General features: G+C 41.3%; 1 pseudogene; it reads right to left on the minus strand.

The window, feature by feature from the left end:
* Nucleotides 1-2,579: 2,579 nt before the first annotated feature.
* Nucleotides 2,580-4,498, minus strand: LOC125516678 (annotated as a pseudogene).
* Nucleotides 4,499-10,884: the final 6,386 nt, after the last annotated feature.

Below are 10,884 nucleotides of genomic sequence, written 5' to 3' on the forward strand. Positions count from 1 at the left end.
GCGTAGACCAACTTATGCCAAAAGCCTAAGCTTGGGGGAGTACGTATTTCTCACTGACATTACATTCACGTTCACACACTCATTCCGGTTGTCGGTGTTCATACTTTTTCATTGTATTATCGATGTTAGTTTATTTCTTTTTCTTGCTTTCTTCTCGTCTATTTAAAAAACCTTAAGAAAAACCAAAAAAATTAGTTGTAGTTTTGTTTACTTTCTATGCATGCTTAGTTGTAGTATTAAAAGAAAACGCAAAAAGATTTCTAATTCTTATTTTGCTTGTTGGGAGCTTCCCCGTGTAAATAGTTTTTCTCGTTCTTGTTTTACTTTCTTTAGGAAACAAAAACTCCAAAATTATTTTAGTGTGTTTCTTTGAAATTCTTTTCTTTTCCTTGGGGGTCGAGAGGAGAAGACCACGATGAAAATGTTGAGTGGCTCTCATATGCATTATTGTTGATCTAATAGAGAGCCCATATTACCTTGTCTTCTCCGTTGATTAAATGTTTGCAGATTCCAGTTTAGTCCAATGCACGTGCACTATTATTATTATCCACACCGCTCAGTCGTGCAAGTGAAAGGCAATAATGATGATATATGATGAAAGGTTGAGATGAGGAAAAGCTGGTATGAACTCGACCTATCTTGTTTTTGTAAATATGATTAGTTCATCGTTCCCGATTCAGCCTATTATGAATGAAACATGTTTGCAATGACAAATAGAGATTATAGTTGCCCGTGCCATGCTTAACTAGCTAGGAGTTTATAATGGTTTATCTTGCGTGCCAACATGTTATTAAAATGGTTGTGATGTGGTATGATAGGATGTTATCCTCCTTTGAATGATTCAAGTGGCTTGACTTGGCACATGTTCACGCATGTAGTTGAAACAAAATCAACGTACCCTCCATGATATTTATGTTCATGGTGATTTATACTCATGCTTGCATTCGATGTTGGTTAATATCAATGCATGTTTATGATTGTTGTCGCTCTCTAGTTGGTCGCTTCCCAGTCTCTTTCTAGCCTTCACTTGTACTAAGCAGGAATACTGCTTGTGCATCCACTTTCATAAACCCAAAGTTGTTCCATATGAGTCAACCATACTACCTATATACGGTATTTACCTGCCGTTCCAAGTAAATTTGCATGTGCCAAACTCTAAGCCTTCAAATAATAATATGTTTTGTATGCTCGAATTGCTCATGTACCAACTAGGGCTGGCAATATCTTCCATGCTAGATGGGTTATTCTCATGATGAGTGGACTCTGCTCATCATTCACGAGAAAATGGCTGGTAACCGGGATGCCCAGTCCCATGTTCAAATCAAATCAAAATAATTGCAAACAAAACCCCCCAGGACTGTTGTTAGTTGGACGGTACCTGTTGTTTCGGACCAGCCATGGAGTGTGCTTGTTGGTGGTGGGGTTATAGACTTTACCATTCTGTTTCGGAACCGCCTATAATGTATGTAGCATGGAAGATACCGAGATATCTTGGTTGTTATGTTGACAATGAAAACATACCTCTCAAAATATTATTTATCTCTGTTTTAAAAACTCGAGCTCTGGCACCTTTGCAAATCCCTGCTTCCCTCTGCAAATGGCCTATCTACTTAGGAGGTGTTCGGTTCTCTGGCCGGTAACGCAAACGTTATTGGTAACAGGTCACTGGGGGATCGAAGGGGTAATAGTCCATTTGTAGTTTTGTTTGGCACATGCCAATAATGTTATCAGTTACCTTTACAGTGTTTGGTGTGGCACTGTAATCTGAATACGTCAGACAACTCTCACATGCAGAACCGGTTTTAAATTCATGCAATTTGACAAGGTTTCACATGCATTTCACAGGTGCTTCACTAGCACATATTCAAACTCATCAAAACAAGTACATAATTTAAAAATATTTTTGCATTCATCCAAGACATCCTTTAACCAGATTTTGACACCACTTCTAAAATGCATATTAACTCATTAATACAAACTCAGACTTCAACAATAATTCGAGATATACTACATGATTAGTCCCCAAAATTATTTTGTAAGGCAAGTCCAAAGGCCAATTTCAGATTCTTGCAAAGTAGCTTTTTCATCGACCATTCCTCTGATCAACCACACCACCGATCTTTTCTAATCAACCGTGCTTCTTTTTTTCATCTGCCAAAATAAGCAAGAGTTAAATAAGAAAAAAATAAACTGACAAGAGGCAACCACTAATTCAAAAATTAATAGAAGAACAAGCACTCTGATTGCAAAATTGGATCAATCCATAATCATCATCATTTATTCTGTTGTTCACTAGAAAATCACTTGACATAGCAAGACAATCAAGAACTCCAATGATAATTTACTTGACATATATCTAAGCAAATGCTTATTATCCATGTTCATTGTAAATTAACATCACATGTTAAGCTTGTCAAGTAGAGATTGGATGGAACATATACTACGAGTGTCAAGCAGAAGCAGGAAGTCAACTAGACATTGCAAATGCATATACTAGCAGCAAGTCAACTCGAGATGGCAAATGCATATACTAGCAGCTAGTCAAGTAGAGATTACAGATCCGTATAGCAGCTAGCCAATCAGAGGTAGATGTTATCAAAGCTAATAAGAGTTTAGCAAAAGAGATTGTGGAGTTTAGCAAAAGGATACTGGAGAGCATTTTTAGGACATACTCCCTCCTTAGATTTTCTAGAAGTGCATGCATCATCTTCATCTGATCTGGAGCTTTAGCAAATACGGTTGCAACCTCAAAGATATCGCTCCCGGTAAAGCTAAGCCTAGCCAATTCACTAATAGCCTTCTCTTTTGATTTCTGCTGAGGATCCTCTTGCGCTACTTCTCGTGCCATTGATGCTGACCATGATGCTGCCATTGTACCCACATATTGTGTCACATTGCTCAGCTGGCTATTGACATCTTGAAGCATCACTGCAAATGGATCACTTGGTCCCGTCACCCTCTTTGGCCTTGGTTCCTTCCTCTGCCTCTTGGAACAAGTTCCATCCATAGAGCGAGTATCGACAGACAGTCTAGCTGTCCCTGTTGAGATCAAGTCCTCTTCCTCGTGTTCCTCTTATTCTATAGCAATTTCATTTTCCAAGTTTCCCACCGTCTCACCAAAGCCTTCAGCATTTTCTCCAGTTGCTATGTCCTTGCCATAAATAGCAGCCAACTGCTCAAAGTATGTAAATGGGACACCATACAATCCCTTTTCCTCACTATGAATCTACAAATTTTTTCATAAAAGAAGGAACTTAGTCTCTGATAGAAATGCAAAAGCTATACAAAAAGGCAATGAGAAATAATAGAAAAAATAAGAAGGCGAGAAAGGTACAACATCTTCCGGTTAACAATAGCAATGTGCATAGCAACACTACAATAACAAGGCAACAAGCAATTCAGCATTAACAAGGAGTTCAGTTTTGGTGAAGTGATCTACCTTACAATGTGCTTCATATTGTGCCTTCTCACATTGAATCATCTTCCGGTTTCCATCCCATGTGAAACCACTTTTGGATAACATTACTTCAAGAGCACCAAATTTTGTCCTAAAGTGCCTCACTCTTGACTCGATGTGTGGAATTGCAGATATACCACAACCCGGGCACTTTTCAGCAAGGTGCTTCTCCAATACCACTAGGTATCCATTTTTGAAGCTACCATCTGCCTTCCACCTTGGGTCCAAAGACAACTCATACAAGGCTTTAATAAGTTCATCATCCTCATCTGAAGTCCACTTCCTTTTATTCTTGCCTCTTCCATGAGACGTACTTGAGGTGTCCACATCCATATCTGTACAAAGCAAGAACAAATACAAATAAGAAACAAATATATATGAAATGGGACAAATGCAAATGAGATGCAATTGGAGCTTATTTAAACAAAAAGAAAACTAGCAACAAAGTGAACAAATAGAAATGGTTTATACCTCAATGACCCCTAGCAGCCCTATGTCTATTATACATGTCCTGCGCAAGAACATTCCGGAAACTTGTCCACTCGTTCGAAGTTGAGATAGAAGTAATGAATTCTGGTTGACCTAATTCTCCCTCCATGCCTTCCAATGTTTCTTGTATTATCTCGTCATTATCAAGTGGGTCAAGTGGCATATTTTGCAAGATTAAATTGTGCAAGAGTGCACATGCCATGATGATTCGACATTGGGTCTTCAAAGGAAAAAAGGACGGGGACCTCAAAATCGCCCACTGACCCTTAGTCTTCCGAAAGATCTTTCTACAATATTTCAGGCTCTAGCGTGCCGCATGTTGTAGTACTCCTCTGCACTACGAGGTGGGTTCTGTGCTGTCAAACCACCCAAGTGATACTTTTGACCACGGTATGGAGCTAAAAATCCTTTCGCATTTGTGTAACCAGCATCAACAAGATAATATTGATCTTCAGGGACATGCAACCCATTTGGCCTTGAGATGGCATCTCTAAGAACACGACCATCATGTGCAGAACCCTCCCAACCAGGTAGTATGTAAATGAACTGCATGTCAGGTGCACACACAGCTAACACATTTGTATCTATAACACCCAACCTTGATCGGTATCTTCCTTTCATAGTAGCCGGGACAGTTACCCCTATGTGTGTGCCATCTAACGCTTCAAGACAATTCTACAACATAAACAACAATGTGCAAACATTAGCATCTTTACCACTATTGAGTTCATCTAGTATTTTTTTTCTTAGTAGCTATTTACCTTGAAATATTTCCATTTACCATCTGTGCAGTCCTCGGGTATAGGTTCTAGTTTCTTAAGTAGCAATGGATGAAGCTTCAAAACAGCTAGAAGACAAGCATTGAAGTTCCTACTAACTGGCTCCGGGTTTCAGTAAAAGAATTTCCCTACTGTCCTATTTTTTAAATGGTGAGATAATACATAAAGGAATGATGCCACTATCTCCTCCAATGATGTATTCCTTGTACCCCTTAGGCCACCAACATCTCTCACCATCTCACATAATATATGAAATGTTCTCCTATCCATACGAAGTTGACTTATACACGCTGCGTCGCTCTCACCAGTTAGTTTATACAAATTCTCTCCTCTTAGCTCTCTAATTCTAAGCCTCCTTTCTATTTGCCAACACTTTCTTCTATAAACTAATCCAAATATTAACCACACATAATAGTATATAAGCATAATGGCACTCATCAGATTAATAAATGCTACATTTCTTCTTTGACGTCTCGCGCTTAAGGGAAGATGGGCCATAACTGAAAAGATATACAAAATATAGGGTAATTCTAGGAGGTGTGGTTGATTGCTAAAAGAAATTAATGTCTACTCAAGTGTATGGGTGAAGTAAATATATGATAGCATGTGTTCTTATCATTGCTTGTTGTTGCATTGGCAAGATTCATACCACTATAAGAAGAAAATATCGTTAAGAACAGATCAACATTAGGGGAAAACTCACCAACCGATGGGGGAGGAGAGGAATGAGCAGGACAACCGATGAACCGATGTTGGGAAAAAGAATGTTAAAGTGGAGGTTGATAAGCGAAAATACAGTACACTTCAGATCTTGCACATGAAAACAAAACAAAATATTCGAAATTGCTATAATTTATAAGCCAGCAAAATAGTATACAAACAAAATAATAGTTCTCCTAAAGAGAACAGATCAAAGAGTGTAAATAAGTGGCACCGTCGTCATCATAGTGTGCAAATGGTCACATATTATTAGCGTCTAGAGATCATAAGACTGAATTAGAAACAAAATTCTCAAGTTGAAATCTCAAGGCAGCAACATATATAAACAAGACACAAAGACAAGCTAGATACCAATATAAATAAGAACATATCAAAATGTTCAGTTAACTCAATCAGGTTCGCAGCAATAGTGCAATTAAGTCATCCTTGCAATTGTAGCATGACAGTCATCATGAGTTACGCTCGGGCTTAATCTCCATAGAATTTGTTTCTCACCATGGCTATCTTTATAGCTCCCATTTTCAGGTCATGATTAATCACATGTAGTTTACTTCTATCTACAATCCACAAGTGCTTGAACCAAACAGTACAAGAAAAGATGATCAAGAACAGATCAATATTTTTCTAGTGTGTCACTGAATCAAGAAGAAATCAAGAAAAAAATGTAAATGATGTTTAGCCCTAACCTAATCCGGTAGCATGGCCGGTGCCGCTTCTCGACGGCAAGAACGAGGACGACTAGATGGCTCTGGCACTAAACAGTGAGGCACTGGATCTGACACACACACATCCTCTTTGAACCCCCGCGCAGGCCAGCATGATGTGGATGTCCAAGCTCGAGATCTTGCGCAAGGACCTGGGAAGCTGAAAGTGTTGGAAATATACCCTAGAGGCAATAATAAAATGGTTATTATTGTATTTCCTTGTTCATGATAATTGTCTATTGTTCATGCTATAATTGTATTAACCGGAAACTGTAATACATGTGTGAATACATAGACCACAACATGTTCCTAGTAAGCCTCTAGTTGACTAGCTCGTTGATCAATAGATGGTTACGGTTTCCTGACCATGGACATTGGATGTCGTTGATAACGGGATCACATCATTAGGAGAATGATGTGATGGACAAGATCCAATCCTAAGCCTAGCACAACATCGTATAGTTCGTCTGCTAAAGCTTTTCTAATGTCAAGTATCATTTCCTTAGACTATGAGATTATGCATCTCCCGGATACCGTAGGAATGCTTTGGGTGTACCAAACGTCACAATGTAACTGGGTGGCTATAAAGGTGCACTACGGTATCTCCGAAAGTGTCTGTTGGGTTGGCACGAATCGAGACAGGGATTTTTCACTCCGTGTAAAACGGAGAGGTATCTCTGGGCCCACTCGGTAGGACATCATCATAATGTGCACAATGTGACCAAGGAGTTGATCACAGGATGATGTGTTACGGAACGAGTAAAGAGACTTGCCAGTAACGAGATTGAACAAGGTATCGGGATACCGACGATCGAATCTCGGGCAAGTACTATACTGGTAGACAAAGGGAATTGTATACGGGATTGATTGAATCCTCGACATCGTGGTTCTTCCGATGAGATCATCGTGGAGCATGTGGGAGCCAACATGGGTATCCAGATCCCGCTGTTGGTTATTGGCTGGAGAGTTGTGTCTGTCATGTCTACGTGTCTCCCGAACTCGTAGGGTCTACACACTTAAGGTTCGGTGACGCTAGAGTTGTAGAGATATTAGTATGCGGTTAACTAAAAGTTGTTCGGAGTCCCGGATGAGATCCCGAACGTCACGAGGAGTTCCGGAATGCTCCGGAGGTAAATATATGTATAGGAAGTCCACTTTTGGCCACCAGGAGAGTTTCGGGGTTACCGGTATTGTACCGGGACCACCGGAAGGGTCCCGAGGGTCCACGGGATGGGGCCACCTGTCCCAGAGGGCTCCATGGGCTGAAGTGATGTGGGAACCAGCCCCTGGTGGGCTGGTGCACCCCCCTTGGGCCTCCCTTGCACCTAGGGTTGGAAACCCTAAAGGGGTGGGGGCGCCTCCACCTGGCTTGGGGGCCAAGCCACCCCCTAGGCCGCCGCCCCTCCCATTAGATGGGATCTCTAGGGGTCGCTGCCCCCCCAGGGCCCCTTTATATAGTGGAGGGGAGGGAGGGCAGCAGGACCCTAAGTCATGTTGCCTCCCTCCCTCCCGTGACACCTCTTCCTCCCCGCTTGCGCTTGGCGAAGCCCTGCTGGGATCCCGCTACTTCCACCACCACGCCGTCGTGCTGCTGGATCTCCATCAACTTCTCCTCCCCCTTGCTGGATCAAGAAGGAGGAGACGTCTCTGCTCCATACGTGTGTTGAACGCGGAGGTGTCGTCCGTTCGGTGCTAGGACCATCGATGATTTGGATCACGACGAGTACGACTCCATCATCCCCGTTCTCTTGAACGCTTCCGCTTAGCGATCTAAAATGGTATGAAGATGCACTCCCTCTCTCTCGTTGCTAGATGACTCCATAGATTGATCTTGGTGATGCATAGAAAATTTTAAATTTCTGCTACGATCCCCAACAGTGGCATCATGAGCTAGGTCTATGCGTAGATTCTATGCACGAGTAGAACACAAAGCAGTTGTGGGCGATGATTTGTTCAATTTGTTTACATTTACTAGTCTTATCTTGATCCGGCGGCATTGTGGGATGAAGCGGCCCGGACCGACCTTACACGTACGCTTACGTGAGACTGGTTCCACTGACTGACATGCACTTGATGCATAAGGTGGCTGGCGGGTGTCTGTCTCTCCCACTTTAGTCAGATCGGATTCGATGAAAAGGGTCCTTATGAAGGGTAAATAGCAATTGGCATATCACCGTTGTGGTTTTGCGTAGGTAAGAAACGTTCTTGCTAGAAACCCATAGCAGCCACGTAAAACATGCAACAACAATTAGAGGACGTCTAACTTGTTTTTGCAGGGTATGCTATGTGATGTGATATGGCCAAAAGGATGTGATGAATGATATATGTGATGTATGAGATTGATCATGTTCTTGTAATAGGAATCACGACTTGCATGTCGATGAGTATGACAACCGGCAGGAGCCATAGGAGTTGTCTTAATTTATTTATGACCTGCATGTCAATGAAAACGCCATGTAATTACTTTACTTTATTGCTAACCGTTAGCCATAGTAGTAGAAGTAATAGTTGGCGAGGCAACTTCATGAAGACACGATAATGGAGATCATGATGATGGAGATCATGGTGTCATGCCGGTGACGATGGTGTTCATGCCGCGCCTCGAAGATGGAGATCAAAGGCGCAAGATGATATTGGCCATATCATGTCACTTTATGATTTGCATGTGATGTTTGTCATGTTTACATCTTATTTGCTTAGAACGACGGTAGCATAAATAAGATGATCCCTCGCAATAATTTCAAGAAAGTGTTCCCCCTACTGTGCACCGTTGCTAAGGTTCGTTGTTCCGAAGCACCACATGATGATCGGGTGTGATAGGTTCTAACGTTCGCATACAACGGGTGTAAGCCAGATTTACACACGCAATAGACTTAGGTTAACTTGACGAGCCTAGCATGTACAGACATGGCCTCGGAACACGGAAGGCCGAAAGGTCGAACATGAGTCGTATAGTGGATACGATCAACATGAAGATGTTCACCGATGATGACTAGTCCGTCTCACGTGATGATCGGACACAGCCTAGTTGACTCGGATCATGTATCACTTAGATGACTAGAGGGATGTCTATCTAAGTGGGAGTTCATTAAATAATTTGATTAGATGAACTTGATTATCATGAACATAGTCAAAAGGTCTTTGCAAATTATGTCGTAGCTCACGCTTTGGTTCTACTGTTTTAGATATGTTCCTAGAGAAAATTCAGTTGAGAGTTGACAGTAGCAATTATGCGGACTGGGTCCGTGAACTGAGGATTGTCCTCATTGCTGCACAGAAGGGTTATGTCCTTAATGCACCGCTCAGTGTGTTGAACCTCGAGTGTCGTCTGTAGATGTTGGGAAACATCTGACATACATGTTTTGATGACTACGTGATAGTTCAGTACGTAATACTAACGGTTTAGAACTGTGGCACCAAAGATGTTTTTGAAACGTCGCAGAACATATGAGATGTTCCAAAGACTGAAATTGGGATTTCAGACTAGTGCCCACGTCAAGAGGTATGAGACCTCTGACAAGTTTCTTAAGCCTACAAACTAAGGGAGAAAAACTCAATCGTTGAGCATGTGCTCAGATTGTCTGAGTACTGCAATCGCTTGAATCGAGTGGGAGTTAATCTTCCAGATGAGATAGTGATGGTTCTCCATAGTCACTGCCACCAAGCTATTGGAGCTTCGTGATGAACTATAACATATCAGGGATAGACATGATGATCCTTGAGCAACTCACGATGTTTGACACCGCGAAAGTAGAAATCAAGTACGAGCATCAATTGTTGATGGTTAGTAAAACCACGAGTTTCAAGAAGGGAAAGGGAAAGAAGGGATACTTCATGAAACGGCAAATCAGTTGCTGCTCTAGTGAAGAAACCCAAGGTTGAACCCAAACCCGAGACTAAGTGCTTCTATGATGAGGGGAACGGTCACTGAATCAGAACTACCCTAGATACTCGGTAGATGAGAAGGCTGGCAAGGTCGACAGAAGTATATTGGATATACATTATAATGTGTACTTTACTAGTACTCCTAGTAGCACCAGGGTATTAAAATACCGGTTCAGTTTCTAAGTGTTGGTAACTCGAAATAAAAGGCTACAGAATAAATAGAGACTAGCTGAAGGTGAGATGATGATATGTGTTGGAAGTGTTTCCAAGGTTGGTGTGATCAAGCATCACATGCTCCCTCTACCATCAATATTGGTATTAAACCTAAATAATTGTTATTTGGTGTTTGCATAGACATGATTAGATTATGTTTATTGCAATACGGTTATTCATTTAAGGAGAATAATGGTTACTCTGTTTATTTGAATAATACCATCAATGGTATTGCACCTAAAATGAATGGTTTATTGAATCTCGATCGTAGTGATACACATGTTCATGCCAAAAGATATAAGATAGTAATGATAGTACCACACACTTGTGGCACTGCCATTTGAGTCATGTTGGTATAAAACGCATGAAGAAGCTCCATGTTGATGGATCTTTGGACTCACTCGTTTTTGAAAAGATTGAGACATGCGAACCATGTCTATTGGTAGATATGCATGAAGAAACTCCATGCAGATGGATCGTTTGGACTCACTTGATTTTGAATCACTTGAGACATGTAAATCATACCACATGGGCAAGATGACTGAAAGGCCTCGTTTTCAGTAAGATGGAACAAGAAAGAAACTTGTTGGAAGTAATACATTTTGACGTGTGCAGTCCAATGAGTGTTGAGGCACGC

Source organism: Triticum urartu, chromosome 6 (genome assembly GCF_003073215.2).
Source record: "Triticum urartu cultivar G1812 chromosome 6, Tu2.1, whole genome shotgun sequence".
In the NCBI taxonomy this organism is placed as follows: Eukaryota; Viridiplantae; Streptophyta; class Magnoliopsida; order Poales; family Poaceae; genus Triticum; species Triticum urartu.